The sequence below is a fragment of the Biomphalaria glabrata genome, chromosome 4 (assembly GCF_947242115.1).
Source record: "Biomphalaria glabrata chromosome 4, xgBioGlab47.1, whole genome shotgun sequence".
Lineage (NCBI taxonomy): Eukaryota > Metazoa > Mollusca > Gastropoda > Planorbidae > Biomphalaria > Biomphalaria glabrata.
Window position 1 is genome coordinate 3,282,829 of NC_074714.1, and position 14,867 is coordinate 3,297,695.

General features: G+C 36.1%; 1 long non-coding RNA gene across 1 annotated transcript; it reads right to left on the bottom strand.

Moving 5' to 3' along the window:
- Positions 1-8,814: 8,814 nt before the first annotated feature.
- LOC106069083 (uncharacterized) lies at positions 8,815-14,514 on the bottom strand. The gene is made up of 3 exons (XR_008777363.1): positions 14,375-14,514; positions 11,817-11,940; positions 8,815-8,954 (listed from the first exon to the last, which is right to left on the bottom strand). It is a non-coding gene; the product is annotated as an uncharacterized LOC106069083 (long non-coding RNA).
- Between the last annotated feature and the right edge of the window lie 353 nt (positions 14,515-14,867).

The following is a 14,867-nucleotide window of genomic DNA, read 5'->3' on the forward strand; positions in this document are numbered from 1 at the left end:
TGTATCCCGCGGCCTTTGTGATTAACCTCAAGCTGCTGTCTCGTTCTGAGGCCGCATGCCACCAGGTGCTCTCTTCTATGTCAGCTAAGGCAAGTTGGCGCCTAAGCTAGTCTTTGAAGCGTTTCCGTGGGGCGCCTCTGTTACGTCGACCACATTTTAGCTCACCAAAAAAGACAGCCTTTGGCATACCTTCGTCCCCCGCTATTAATAGTACAATTTTAACATGTATTTTGTAAAGAAATGCTGCTCTCGATGTGTGTATATTATAATGTTATTTTTCGTTTTATGAGTGTGTTTTATATGTTATTGATATAGTATAGATTGTTACACTGTAAATATTAATATTTTATAATGTATTTTCTATGTTATATATAAGTAATTATTTTAGGTATTGTATATTAAGAAATTGTGAAATTAAATCAATAATTAATTAATTTAGTTGTTGCATACATTTCAATAAATAGTACATCGGTGTAGCTAGGGTGGGGGGAGAAGGGCCCCGAATTCGAAAATTCCCAGGGCCCCCACCTAAGGCGGATCTCCAAATGAATATACTATTTTTTTCAAACTAAATATATATATATATATATACATAGTTTGGACGAAAAGAAGAATTAAAGGAAAGATCACTCTCTTATTTCTGCAATTTTTTCGAGTTTTCAAAAGATTTTAATTATTTCCGGATATTTCCATGACGTTTTCATATATTTTGCAATTTCAGGAGATTCTAAGACGCTCCTGGTAAATCAGGAGGCTGCGGGAATTCTGTTATAACTTATAAAATGGTTCAATTTAATAATTTACACCTAGAATTAGCGCGGGTCCTTTGAAAGTGCGGGGCACACTGCGGTAAGGTAGGGGCCTAAGACCGGCCCTGCAAAATAACGGCGTATGCTACGCCGTGGGTCGACTAATATTAAATAGTATGCCACTGCCATGTAATCTCGCTATTCACGTGAAGTCAAAAATACTAGACAGCATTGATCCAGATGGCATTATTTGCTGCATAGAAAGCACGACGTGGGGCGATTTGAATGGAGATTTGTCACTTGTGCATTGTCTTTCCAATAAACAAAGGTATCATTCAATACAGTAGTCTTAACGATAATTTAAAAACAAAAAAATTACTTAGAATCTCTACCAACTGGAATTTAGACATGTATTTATTAAGTACATTTTCTTATGTCAGGATGACGTATTTCAAAGTGAAGGGGCCCCCCTAAAAAAAAGGCCAAGTCCCCCGGACCCCCAAATCCCTAGCTAATCCACTGAGACAGTGTTGACAGAATTGTGTAATGAAACTATCCATATGAATTTGTTAATATGGTAGCTGTGATATATATCTCTAGCAATAATTGTTTATACAAAATGAGTGGTATGTTGAATGAGCTGTCAACGTAAAAACATGTGTACTATTGCTGTCCTAAATTTAACACTTCAGAGGAGGGGGGGGGGGGGGGTCTATTGTCACAAGTGAGATTGTGAATAATAGACAGAAGCCTTTTTTGGGTCAGAAGCTATATCCTGCAATAGAATTTTATATTATTATTTTAATATATTACTTGATTACATTATTAACATCATTATTCTCATATTGTGTGTTGCTTGGATTGTGATTAGGTGCTAGACATCCGTTTCACTGTTTGTGAATCGTGTGATCTGATGGTTGCGGTATTGTTGTTCATTATTATAGTTATAATTATATAAAAATTACAATTTATAATTTTTATTACCAATTTCAGTATTATTACTTTTCATTTATTTTCATCTTGATTATGTGTAGATCGCTATTATTTGTAATTTTTAGTTTGTAGCACATGTGTAATGTGACCATTCAAATAAAATTGATGAATTAAATTGTTAGGTTTTTTCTGTATTACATATATTGACCATGTTTAGCACGAGTCATGTGAGATCATGGTCAATGGGTTCTGTTTTTATATCTATTTAACACGCACCTAAATTTAAGCTAAATGTATCAACTCATTTGAAGTGGTCGCAACACACATTTCACGTCTGCTAGTCAGTATAAGAGCTACTCAATTTCTTATCAAACTTACTTCCCTTTAAATTCTATGATCTTTCAACTGCCTTGACCTTTTATGAGAACCGTGAAAACCAATTTCTCTTTCAATTGTTTTACTTTCTGAGAATAATTTTAAAACTTTCTTTCAATAAGAAACATCTTGATTAGGATCTATCTAGACTTTAGATCTGAACTACACTTAGCTAACAAGAAAATATACAAATATAGTTTATAAAAAGCTTACATTGAATGTAGATGTATCAATTAGTTTGGATCAGTCATGTCATTAAATTTGGAGTAGGTCAAGACTAACAATAAAATATCTCTGCGATGAGAAATATTTTTACCATTCGTTTTTATTTAGCGCAAATTCATGCTTTGAGCTCTCTCAGTACGCTATGATCGTATCTCTTGTCTGGACCAGTTTGGAAAAAAAGGAGTTGGGTGGGGAAAAAGGGTTGGCTGGGAAAAAAAGGGTTGTGTTGGGGAAAAGGAGGTGGGTGGGGAAAAAAGGGTTGGTTTGGGGAAAACACTAGATAACTCCCTTCTCATCAGTCGATAAATTTATTCAATATAAAATAACAATACACAGGAGGCAAACCCAGCCATAAGGCTACATACAAGAATTAACAATACCTGCCAAAGTCACTTGTAAAATCTTAGATCCAATACCCTCAATAATTATGCCTAATAACACTCTAAACAATATGGATCGTACGTCCTTCCTGTCCTAGAACCAAACAAGAACTGCTGTCTGACCACATGGCCAGATCAAAACGAGCTCATTGGCCACACTGAAAAAGTTAACTCTGGCTGTTACTATTTTGAAAGTATAGAAATAAGTGAATGTAAATTTGGCTAGAAAATATTTATACGTCTTCCGGTATTCCGCGTTTCGGCATTATTCATTCCAAAGTTTATGAAGTTATTGTTCAGGAACCGCAATGTACAAAGGAAGTATAGTCTTTTTTTTTATTTAAAGTATTATTTTGTATCTTTTTCTTATTTAATGAGGTAAAGCCTGAGTCATGGCGATGAGATGAAAAGGTGGGAAGCGTGGTCGAGAGGCTAAGTGCTCTCGAACTTGGCTTGTCTTGGCTACCTAGAATGGGGTTCGAGGTTCGACACCCGACTCGGGCAGAGTTGTGTTTACTGAGCGCCTAAAGGCAGCACGGAAAACTGACTCCTAGATACCCTCCCCCCCCCCCCCCCCACCTGGTCTACAAATGAGAAAGCGTTCTGAGCATGCTATAAGCATGAAAGTAGCGCTATATATAAAAGCTATAATAATATAAATAAACATTAATGAGTCTTTATGTGGGCATTGGTTGAGTGTAACACTCAAATCTTTTTTTTTTAACCTTTTCTACTAAGTAGCCCATTTTACATGTATTGTTTTTCCCAATAGTTCAACAGACTAGTGAACACTTGTACTGTACTTGACCTGTATCTCATTATGTCTGTCATTCAAAACATGTGTGAAAGTAGGTCTGTCAAAAGTTCGCCACGTCGGCATGATTAAGGCTTGCATAAAAGCTGAATTTTAACCAATGGCAAGTTAAGGTTTAAATAAAATATGGGATTTTCCCGATAAGTCAGCTGCAGTTTTCCCGAAAGTGTACACTTATATTTATTGTATCTTCAGTAAAAATATATAAGCCTTATATAAAGTCAAGGTCTTTGCCATAGACATACATAAATATAGACTGGCCGATAAAAGAGTTTTATGAAACGAAAATTTGTGACTTGCAATTTTGTGTACTTTATTATACAGCACTTGAAATTGTAATTGACTGAAGTGTTGGTATAAGCTGAATTAGTCCCCTTTATAGGTCGTCGTCTGAGACTTGGTGAACACAAACCTTAAAATAGAACGAGGCGATAGAAATAATAGATAATAGTGGTCGAGAGGCTAAGTGCGCTTGAACTTGGCTTGTCTAGAAGGGGTCTCGAGGTTCGACACCAGACTCGGGCAGAGTTGCGTTTACTGAGGGCCTAAAGGCAGCATAGCTCGCAAAGTCTGTATTTACTTACGTGTAAATAGACATGCCCTTACGACTTGTTTCGGAGAAAACCATAGTAGACAACCTGATATGATTATTTTTATTCAGGTCCTAGAATTTCCTAGAAATATAAAAAATATCCCTGATATCAATGGACCTCATTCACCAATCGTAAACAAACAACATTTAGTCACGTGATCTTATTGATAAAACAACGGAAAAAAAAACTGTCACGTGACAACCATCATGAATTAAACATGAGATCCTAAATTCTATAGAAGAGATAGAGCACCACGTGGCTAAATGTTGTTAGTCTACGGTTGGTGAATGAGGTCCATTGAGGTGTAAAAATTTATAAACTAGAAGTTCCCGCTTAGACTAGTCAGCAGTATAAATAGCATTCTAAAACAAATTGTTGTCGTATTTCTTTTTAAAAAAATAAAAAAAAAAAATACTTAAACAAAAAGTAAAAAGAATTTTTAAAAATGTACTTGGTTTAATTGTATCAATTTGTTTGGATTGGTTATGTGATTGCGTTTGTAATAGATCTAGTCTATGCGTAGTTTAGCTCAATTTCATGCTTTTAGTTATCTCCACGTACTACGATCCTATCGACAACCTGCGGACAATGGTTATGCTTGCCCTGGATGTGGTAAAATATGCAGGTCACAGCTGGGGCTGCGCAGCCACGGGAAATACTGTAATCCTCATTAATCTTCGGACAGGAAGACAAGCCTTATTATTATTATTATTATTATGATCCTATCACTTGCCAGGACCAGTTTGTAAAAGAAAAAAAAGGGGGGGGGAAAGAAGGGGGTATCTGTGTAAATGTTACGGAGGATTTCAGCTACCCGTCGCCTCAGCGTGGCGCCTCCGTGGAAACGTCTAGTGGGTGGAACTAGATAGGCCAAGTACGTGTAGCGAACCAGGCCCTTGCAGGATTCCCAGGGTGAGCTTTTTTTTTTTTTTTTTGTCTCACTCGGGGTAGGGATGGAACAAGTAGCCCGCACCCCAGTACAACAAGTCCGCCACGCCGTTCCACAAAGGGGTCCGTCATCAGTTAGCCGTTACTCTGGAGGGGCGGTCCTTACACTGAACAGTGGCGGTTACAGTATAGGAATAACGGGGCAATCTCCCCATGGTTAGCATTGCCCTCGGCCACTTGTCATGAGTGGGGTCTAAGAAACGAGGTGCGGTGCGCCGTGTACGTCGTACGGCCCCTCATGCCCAGTCATTATGGCCGTCACTGCTGGGAGCCCTAAGACAGGACAAGTATTGAGAGCCCTATGTCCAAGCCTGGTTGTTGGATAAAAACCTTTCTAACAATCAACGGGATAAAGGCGCCATCGTAGGCGCCAATTCCCTACTGGACTTCAGTGAAGGTGTTAATGTTACCGTGGTCGTTTTTTAAATGCATAAAAATAAACGTATTCACTCAGGGCTCAATGCTCCTCGAGGTGACTAATGCAGCTTACATGACCACATCTGTCAAGTACTATATGTTTCCTTGGTTCTATATCAATTAAAATAATTAATTACCAATACTTTATTTCCTGGTTGTTGTTGTTTTTTAATTTCATTCTTGTTTTGTCAGGTACAAGAAATAATTATGCAAAATAATAATAATAATTGTGCGTGGTCGAGAAGCTAAGTGCGCTTGAACTTGGCTATGAAAGGGGCGCGAGGTTCGACACCCGACTAGGGCAGAGTTGTGTTTACTGAGCGCCTAAAGGCAGCACGGAAAAACCTTCTCCTAGATACTCCTTCCCCCCCCCCCCCCTCAGTTCCACAACTGAGATTGGACCAAAGCGCTCTGAGCATGCTATAAGCATGAAAGTAGCGCTATTTAAAAGCCATACTTTATTTATTTTTTTGTAAATGTCCATGTGATCCGAGATACAGTGTGGGATAAATAACGTGTACAAATTTTTTACCAGACAGACAGACAGACATAATTGACCTTACATTTTCAATATAAAAAAATATATTTAATCTGTATATATAAGTAAAATATATTTTAAAACATCATTTACTAAGCCGAGTTTTATGCTATTCACTACATTGCGAAGCGACACATTTAAGATACGGTTTTGAGATTGAGCTTAAAGGAATTTATTTTCATTGACGCTTTGAATGAGAGATCGGCCCTTTACAAAACGATCAATTAGATAATCATACAACATCCGATAAGCCAGGTTTATATTGAAACCATATCTTCTCAATCATCAGTTCATTGAATATATATTAATGTTAACATTGTAACAAGAATAAACATAATATATGTTTGTATCTCCTATTATGTAGTAATCATATCGTCAGCCGGCCTAACTATATAATAATATTGCCAAATTTTCCATACGTACAAAAGTCTTTTTTTGTGTGTGTGTGTTGGCGGAGATATAATTGTAGTTAATGATATTCTTTTCAGCCCATAGCTTCTAATATTCTAGCTGAAAATTTTGAATCCTGACTTTTTACCTGCCTGAGTAGACCACTTCGGGGGCCGACTCTGAGTTTGTGTTTCCACACAAGCTGTCACAAACTCTGTTTGTAACCTTGTTTGTTTGTTTTTTTTTATTTTTTTTATTGTTCTATGATTTTTGACTATTTCCAAACTTTTTGCTATCATTTTTCCCTGTCTTACAGATTTATGAAGAAACTGAAAACTGGGGTACCTGACTCTAGTTGAGGAAAATAAAAACGGTTCCATCGTTGTTTGTTAACCGTTAGCCGGCGGTTAGCCCTGTGGATCGCAAGTTGGTAAACGTCATGCTGTTCAGAACAGTGTTTCTTGTCATGAACTATGAAATGCATGTCCTTGAATATTTAAATTCGTCAAACCTGTTCTTCTTTAACAATAACATAAACATAACAATTCAATTTTTATATATACTAAGCTGATACACCACGGGAGTTAGACTATCCAAAACCTTGTACATGTTATATTCTCCATACCCTATCTAGGAGCAAGTTGAAATTTGCACAATTAAGTCATATAGATGAAATAAACAAGAATCAATAAAAAAAAAATTGAACCAATTAGTTAATCAACTATTGGTAAAAAAATTACTTTGTTTGGTAATGGGATGAAGAGAAGGAATTATTATTTGACTAAAGTTGTGGTATCAGCTGAATTACTCCCCCTTATATTAGGCCGCCGTGTCTGGCTTAGTGAACACAAATAGGAAATAGAAACAATAGATAACTCTACAAATGTTTATCTTTAAAGACTCTTCGCTAGTGGACTAGTCACCACCTTGTCTTGAAAATGCTTTAGCTCGCAAGTTCGAATTCAGGTTGTTCCCTTTTTCTTTTAAATTAAATTTTTATAAATGCTTTTTTATTATAAGTCTAGATCTATAACTCGACTGATGCAGACTAATTGATACAAGTCAATATCATCATCTTTTCTCTGTGTCTCTCATGGAACATAGGGCCTCAGTAAAAACACGTTTCTCATGGAACATAGGGGCTCAGTAAAAACACGTTTCTCATGGAACATAGGGCCTCAGTAAAAACACGTTTCTCACGGAACATAGGGCCTCAGTAAAAACACGTTTCTCATGGAACATAGGGCCTCAGTAAAAACACACCACTCTCCACGGTCTCTTGCTAGTTTTTTAATGGCTTCCCAGCTCTTTCCTGTCCTCTCGGCTTCATCTAGTACACCGCGTCGCCACGTTCTTTTTGGTCTTTCTCTACGTCTTGTGCCCTGGGGGCTCCACTCTAAGGCCTCTCTAGCTCTGTTGTTGGTAAATTATAAAACGCTACGCTTTATAACCATAAACAACGCCAACACTATAACGCCAGATTAATCAGTGAATTTATTGACACACTCTCACAGTACGAGGTTACACACAACACTATGATATGAACTTTCTTACCAAGAGGAATAACTCCACATACTAATAACAAACACATACACATAAACACGATGTCAACATTGTTCCCTGGGGGCTCCTCTCTAATGCCTGTGACCAATCCATCTCCACATCCTCTCTAAGATCTGCACCACTATTTTCTCTGCCCACTCATCTCCCACAGTTTGGTGTTTTCTACTTTGTCGTACCAGTGTATTTTGTAGGATATTTCTCAGACATCTGTTGCTGAAGTTATGTACTTTCTGTTGTTGATACAGGCAAGCTTAATATAAGTTGTTTTTTTGTTTTTTTTTAGAAAAGACATTTTTCACGTTTTTTTTACACACAAAAAAAAGGGAGGAGGTGGGGGTAAATGTTCATTTACGATGCACGCAATATTTGAGACTTACTGAATGTTACATACTGATGTATTGGTTACAATAGTATCTATAATGAAACTAATAATCATTATTTAACTTAACATTAAAATAAAAAATGTATGCGCATGTGAAAACATGTGAAAAATAATTGTCACGACAATGCCAAACCGTGAGATTTTTCTCTAAGCTAGTGTCAAAAGGTTAAGCAACTTGAATTTAAAAAAAAAAAATTCAAACACTAATAATTATTTATCACTAATTAATTAATGACTTGGTTAATTTTGTTTATTGATTTGTGTTTTGTCAACGAACAATGAACAACTGTCGCACTTTTTCAGCTTGATCCGAGAATGGGTGTGGGAGAATTATAGCATGCTCAATATTCATACTAGACAGACAGAGACAAAAAGAGACTTGATATACGCTTGGGTTTTAAAGTAACTAATCGAACAACCAACACACCATGTCAAAGTTAGGTATTTATTTATTCAAGTTTTCATTTTCTATTAGCTGGCTAAAGATTACGAAATGCGCTCCCAGCTTAGGTGGATACAACTAAGAACTTATAAAGCTAATATGTTTTTCAAAAAATAGGTCGACATTTATTTGAATAAAAGTTAGTAGTGTTCCTTCCTATGAAGTTTTTTTGCAAGCACCTTCGTGTTTAAGGGTCAGTTGATTTCTGAAACAAAAAATAAACAAAACAAAATTTGGTCTGAGAAATTCGGTCAATCAAAGGGGATCGATATTAATTCATTAGCTAGAGTTAGACCATTCAAAGTGGTATGGGTCACTCTTAATTAGGCTAGAGACATATATAAAATGACTAGTAGATTAGGTCTTTAACCGTAAGTAAGTGTGTCTTGCATAAGCAATATACGTGAGATTACGCTTCACACACACACACACACACATATATATATTTATTTATTTATTTTTATATTTCTATATTTTATTTATATTTATATATTTAACAACATTGGATTCAAACCACAATCATAAGCAAACGTACGTATATGAAATTGAATACCGCGTCTACAATTTGCAGTATGACTTTGGCGGGCGGTCTGGGAAGGTATCCCTCGTGAAAGTCAAGAGAACATTGTAAAGGCTACGAGTTTTAAATATCCAACATCCGCTGCTAAATCTGGACTCTAGTCATCGGGTCTTTGGCTTTCTTTATACAGGAAATGGACAGAATAAAGACTACTAAACAGTCTGTGTATTTAGTGGAGTGAGACTTAAGTCTTGCAACATTCTTAGCGAACTAGACAGCGTTCACTTATGTTTATCACCTGAGTACCCAATAAAACTTTGTTATCAATGAAGAAGTCTGTGACCTATTATACAGACTCACCTCCCCTGCAGTCTTGCATTTAAAAGTGGTCTAATTTTAGGAAATAAAAAACAATTACTTAAACCAAACAGTTCGATTTCACAAAATCAAAATAGAATTGGCATTTAACTTTAACACACAAAAAATAATTACAAAATACATTTAAAAAAAAGACTATACCTCTGTTTTACAACTTACAATATAAAAAAATATTAAAATTAATACAAAAAAATTATTTGGTTCAAATTGGGTATCTGATTTAGGCACCGTCAGCCTCGTGAGCTAAGGTGGTTAACAAATCGACAAATAGGCGGTGCGTAGTTTAGCGACTATTTACTGATATTGAAATGGACGTCTAGATCTGTCTAGATCTAACACTTGAGTCTAGACATAGACTGCTGTTTTAGAACCTTTAGAACCTTTAGATTAAGTCTAGATCTAGATCTACTTCCAGATCTAGAATATATATGTAATCAAAAAAAAAAATTAATTTAATTTGGACTCCTGCGGGAGGTTTGGACTCGGAAGTAAACTATCCTCCACTCTGAAGGAACATCCGAAACATGTAAAACTAACAAACAATTTACGTAAATATTCTTTCAATTAATTTCAACCATACGAAATATACTCATTTATTGTCTAATCTGTACACTATGGCTGACTACTATGGCTGACTACTATGGCTGACTACTATGGCTGACTACTATGGCTGACTACTAAGGCTGACTACTATGGCTGACTACTAAGGCTGACTACTATGGCTGATTACTAAGGCTGACTACTAAGGCTGACTACTATGGCTGACTACTAAGGCTGACTACTATGGCTGACTAATATGGATGACTACTATGGCTGACTACTAAGGCTGACTACTATGGCTGACTACTAAGGCTGACTACTAAGGCTGACTACTATGGATGACAACTATGGCTGAGTACTATGGCTGACTACTATGGCTGACTACTATGGCTGACTACTATGGCTGACTACTATGGCTGACTACTATGGCTGACTACTAAGGCTGACTACTATGGCTGACTACTAAGGCTGACTACTATGGCTGACTACTAAGGCTGACTACTAAGGCTGACTACTATGGCTGACTACTAAGGCTGACTACTAAGGCTGACTACTATGGCTGACTACTAAGGCTGACTACTATGGCTGACTACTATGGCTGACGAATTCCAAAGTAGACCTTAAAATCTAGACTCAAAAGACGATGCGCACAATATACCTGAACATTAATTTATTAAACTCTTGAATCAATAATGCCTTACATTCGGAAGTGCCCGAAGGCGATAGTCCTTTCATAACCGATCTTGGCTCTAGACCTAGATTTAGTCTCTAGCCAAATGTTCATTTATTTGTATTTTAGTTTTAGAAATTATAAGAGTTTTCTCCATGCAGCTAACGAGTTGTAATTCTGATCTCAGCGATATACATCAACTAATACATTTCTAAGAAAATCGTTAGAGCCGTTTTTAAGATCAGCTATTCAGGTTCCAGGGACCAGGTTCCATGAAGTTCTAACTTGAATAGAGGCTTTGCAAAAATAGATCGTCTAGCGTTATGAACGTGCAAGACGCATTTTTTTTTTAAAATCCAAACGGAACAGACGGTTGAACAGACGACACTAAACTAATAGGAGCTTTTTCCCTTTTTGGGGGGCTTAGGGGGAGCTAAAATGAAAAGTAAAGATGTACCTTTCAGACCTTACGATCTATAAAGCAGATATTGTATAGATCATGCATTTCAATGCTCGATGATTATCAATGACTAATAATGACCAACAGAAAGTCCCATTAGAGGTGGTCCTTGAAATTCAAATTCAAAACTTTGCTGGTTGGTAGCAAAACACTTTAGCACTCAGCCAAACAAATCGTCCCCCTCCACCCTCCAAAAAAAAAAAAAAAACCTCAATATATTTATTTCATTAATCACTGTAAGTGTAAAAATAAAAAAAAAAGCATTATGAAGTTTTAGATCTGGTTTGAATCATCGGATCACTTTGTGATTCATCGGATCACTCTATGAATCATCGGATCACTCTATGGATCATCGGATCACTCTATAAATCATCGGATCACTCTATGAATCATTGGATCACTCTATGAATCATTGGATCACTCTATGAATCATCGGATCACTCTGTGAATCATCGGATCACTCTATGAATCATCGGATCACTGCAAGAAAGCTACTTACCGACACGAGAATGCGCGGATTTCACATTCATTAATGAATGTCCGACCGTTGCTGGCGCAAACAGGTTTGAGATTCATGGGGCATATAACTCGACATTGGGCCTGTGTCAGGACAGCAGTGAATACTAGGAACAATGAAAAAAACAAAACAAAAATAAATATAAAACATCTACTGCAACAATTAAACAAAAAAAGTTCCCTTTCAGACCATGTGGTCTATAGGGCAAATAATGTTAACTCTTTCTCCCCTGATTGACGATACCGTCGTTAATTTCACCCCATTAAATTAACTTAATTGTTGGGTTTATAAACTCAAATTTGTGCTATATAAAAAGGCAATTATAACGTTTTCTGATTAAAAGAAAAACATTAAAGTTTTAACCCTAAAAGGCTAGTGAAATGCAAATGTCAAAAAATGAATAATTCCTTCCGAACGCGGAAAATAATTACGGAGGGATAGAGTTAAGGCCATCTGTTTTTGTGGCCCACGGTTAACGAGGGTTTCATGCAGCCAGCACAACGACCAGCCGCCTTTACTTTTTACCTAACTAATGCCAGGTAACATTTAGAGCTGGGTAAACTCAGAGGTGCCCAACAAATCTCGAAAATAAAAATAACAGTCTTCACAAGGTTTCGAACCAGGATCCCTCGATTCGAAGTAAGAAGTAGTAATCAAGGCTTGTTTTTTTTTCTCTTTAGTCTACCTCCCTGTCTGTCGTATTTTCCAGTTGTTGACAAAAGCTTCCCTTCGTTAAAAGATATTCTTAATGTATATTCTGATCCAATATTTACCATTTAGACCAGCGGTTCCCAACCTTTTAAGCTCGGCGACCCCCTTTTTACAATCTCACTCTTCGGTGACCTCCATCCACACAGCAATAGGAGAATAGACAAAAACAATCCATATTTTCGATGGTCTTAGGCGACCCCTTGCAAATCGTCAATCGACCCCTAAGCGGGTCGCGACCCACAGGTTGAGAACCCCTGATTTAGACACTCTACCCAACGATTTGCAGGTCATTTGTCATCACAGGTTAATATCTGATCAATTAGACTTTTCATTTTATCAAAGGACAATTACGTCAAATGAGTATCTAATCGTTCATGTTAGATATCCTGGCTATAACGGCCATATCTTTACTGGTCTTGATTTGATTTTATTCTTTTTTATTTTAGATTATTTTTAGAATAAGAATGGCTTGCAAGCTGTTCTATCCAATTCTTTTAACAACAGGTTTTAAAGTTCACAAAACCTTTGCAAGAGTAAAGAAGGGCCTCGGGATAATAAACAATATCGGGGCTCTTCAAAATGTATGCACGCAAACACTGAATATTTTGTTCTTTAATGCGAATATCTTAGCATTATTTGAATATAGAATAACAAAGTATTACGCGTATTCAACTTATTTATCTCTTTCTATATTATATTATTATTATTATTATATTCTTTTTTTTTTTTAAATTTTTTTTAGAAAGCGAACGGCTTGCAAGCTGTTCAACCAAATTTATTTTACAACCGGTTTAAAGTTCACAGAACCACTGTAAGAGTAAATTTGGCCTCGGGCTAATTAACAATATCGGGGCTCTTCAGAAGGAGTAGACGAAAGCACTGAATATCTTCATCTTTAATGTGAATATCAGTATTATTTTCAGTCTTGAATAACAAAGTAATACGCATATTTAACTTCTTTATCTCTTTCTATAACAAGGAATGTGTCGCGGGCACATTAAGCAGAGGATCTGTTGCTTGATGTGAGACTCTATAAATTGCAATATTGTTTTAACAGTTCGCTATTCTTTCACTTTAAGAATTCATTATATATATAGGTCTCGTCGTGATTCCACATTATCAGTAAAAGTAAGGGAGATAAATCTTCCCATAGCCTAGCAATGCCACTAAGTGAACTTATAATTATTTTGTGTTGAGCCTCTCCAGATATTTAGTAAGTAGGTTGGCACCTGTTAAAATTGGTATATCTTTGTCCTTTATATTTTGATGACTGTATAAACACGTTACCAGATGGAATTAGTCAAAACATAAAACCAGAGACCCTCCTTGAATAGTGAACTAATCACTCGTCGATCATAGTTTAATTTGAAAATATTTCCCATGATTCCCATCTCATAACAATTTGAAATAATCTTCTTGAGAAAATAATGATACTTCTTCAAAATATGTTTTTTTAACATACTTAAAAAGAGATTTTTTAAATAAAAAAAAACAACAACCTCTTTAATCAAATTCTATGACTATGAATAATAAAGCACTTACTATGACAGACAGACAAACACTAAGCACTAAGCAATGATATATAGACAAACACAAACTACTTACCTATGATTCACAGACAAACACAAAGTACTTACCTATGACCAACAGACAAACACAAAGTACTTACCTATGACCAACAGACAAACACAAAGTACTTACCTATGACTAACAGACAAACACAAAGTACTTACCTATGACCAACAGACAATCACAAAGTACTTACCTATGACTAACAGACAATCACAAAGTGCTTACCTATGACTAACAAACAAAGACAAAGTACTTACCTATGACCAACAGACAAACACAAACTGTAAGTTTCAGTACTCTCATTCTACTTTCTCTAGGGTTTTAAAAAGAAATTAGAATGAACAGCCTCAACCGAGTTAGACAACTCAAATCTTGTTGGTAAAAACACAGGACCGTAATTTCTGAAACTAGGTTTGCCTTTTGGATAATCTTTATGTTTTTCCCCTATTTATATTAGGTAGGATAAAGTACATCTTTTACATGCACAATGGCAGACGATCTAGTTTTAAAGTTTGTACTTTAATGTAGCCATATGTCTCAGAATGGTTGTTATACTCAAGGCTGGTCTATATATCGCATTACTCTCTAAATTCTAATTACCGGTATGAGATTAATCGCGTTGAGCATTTATTACCATATGTGGACATTGTGGATGTTATTATAGACTCTGAACAGACTGACTTACATTAATACTGTACATTAATACTTGTCTTTACATTAATACTTATCTTTACATTAATACTTATTTTT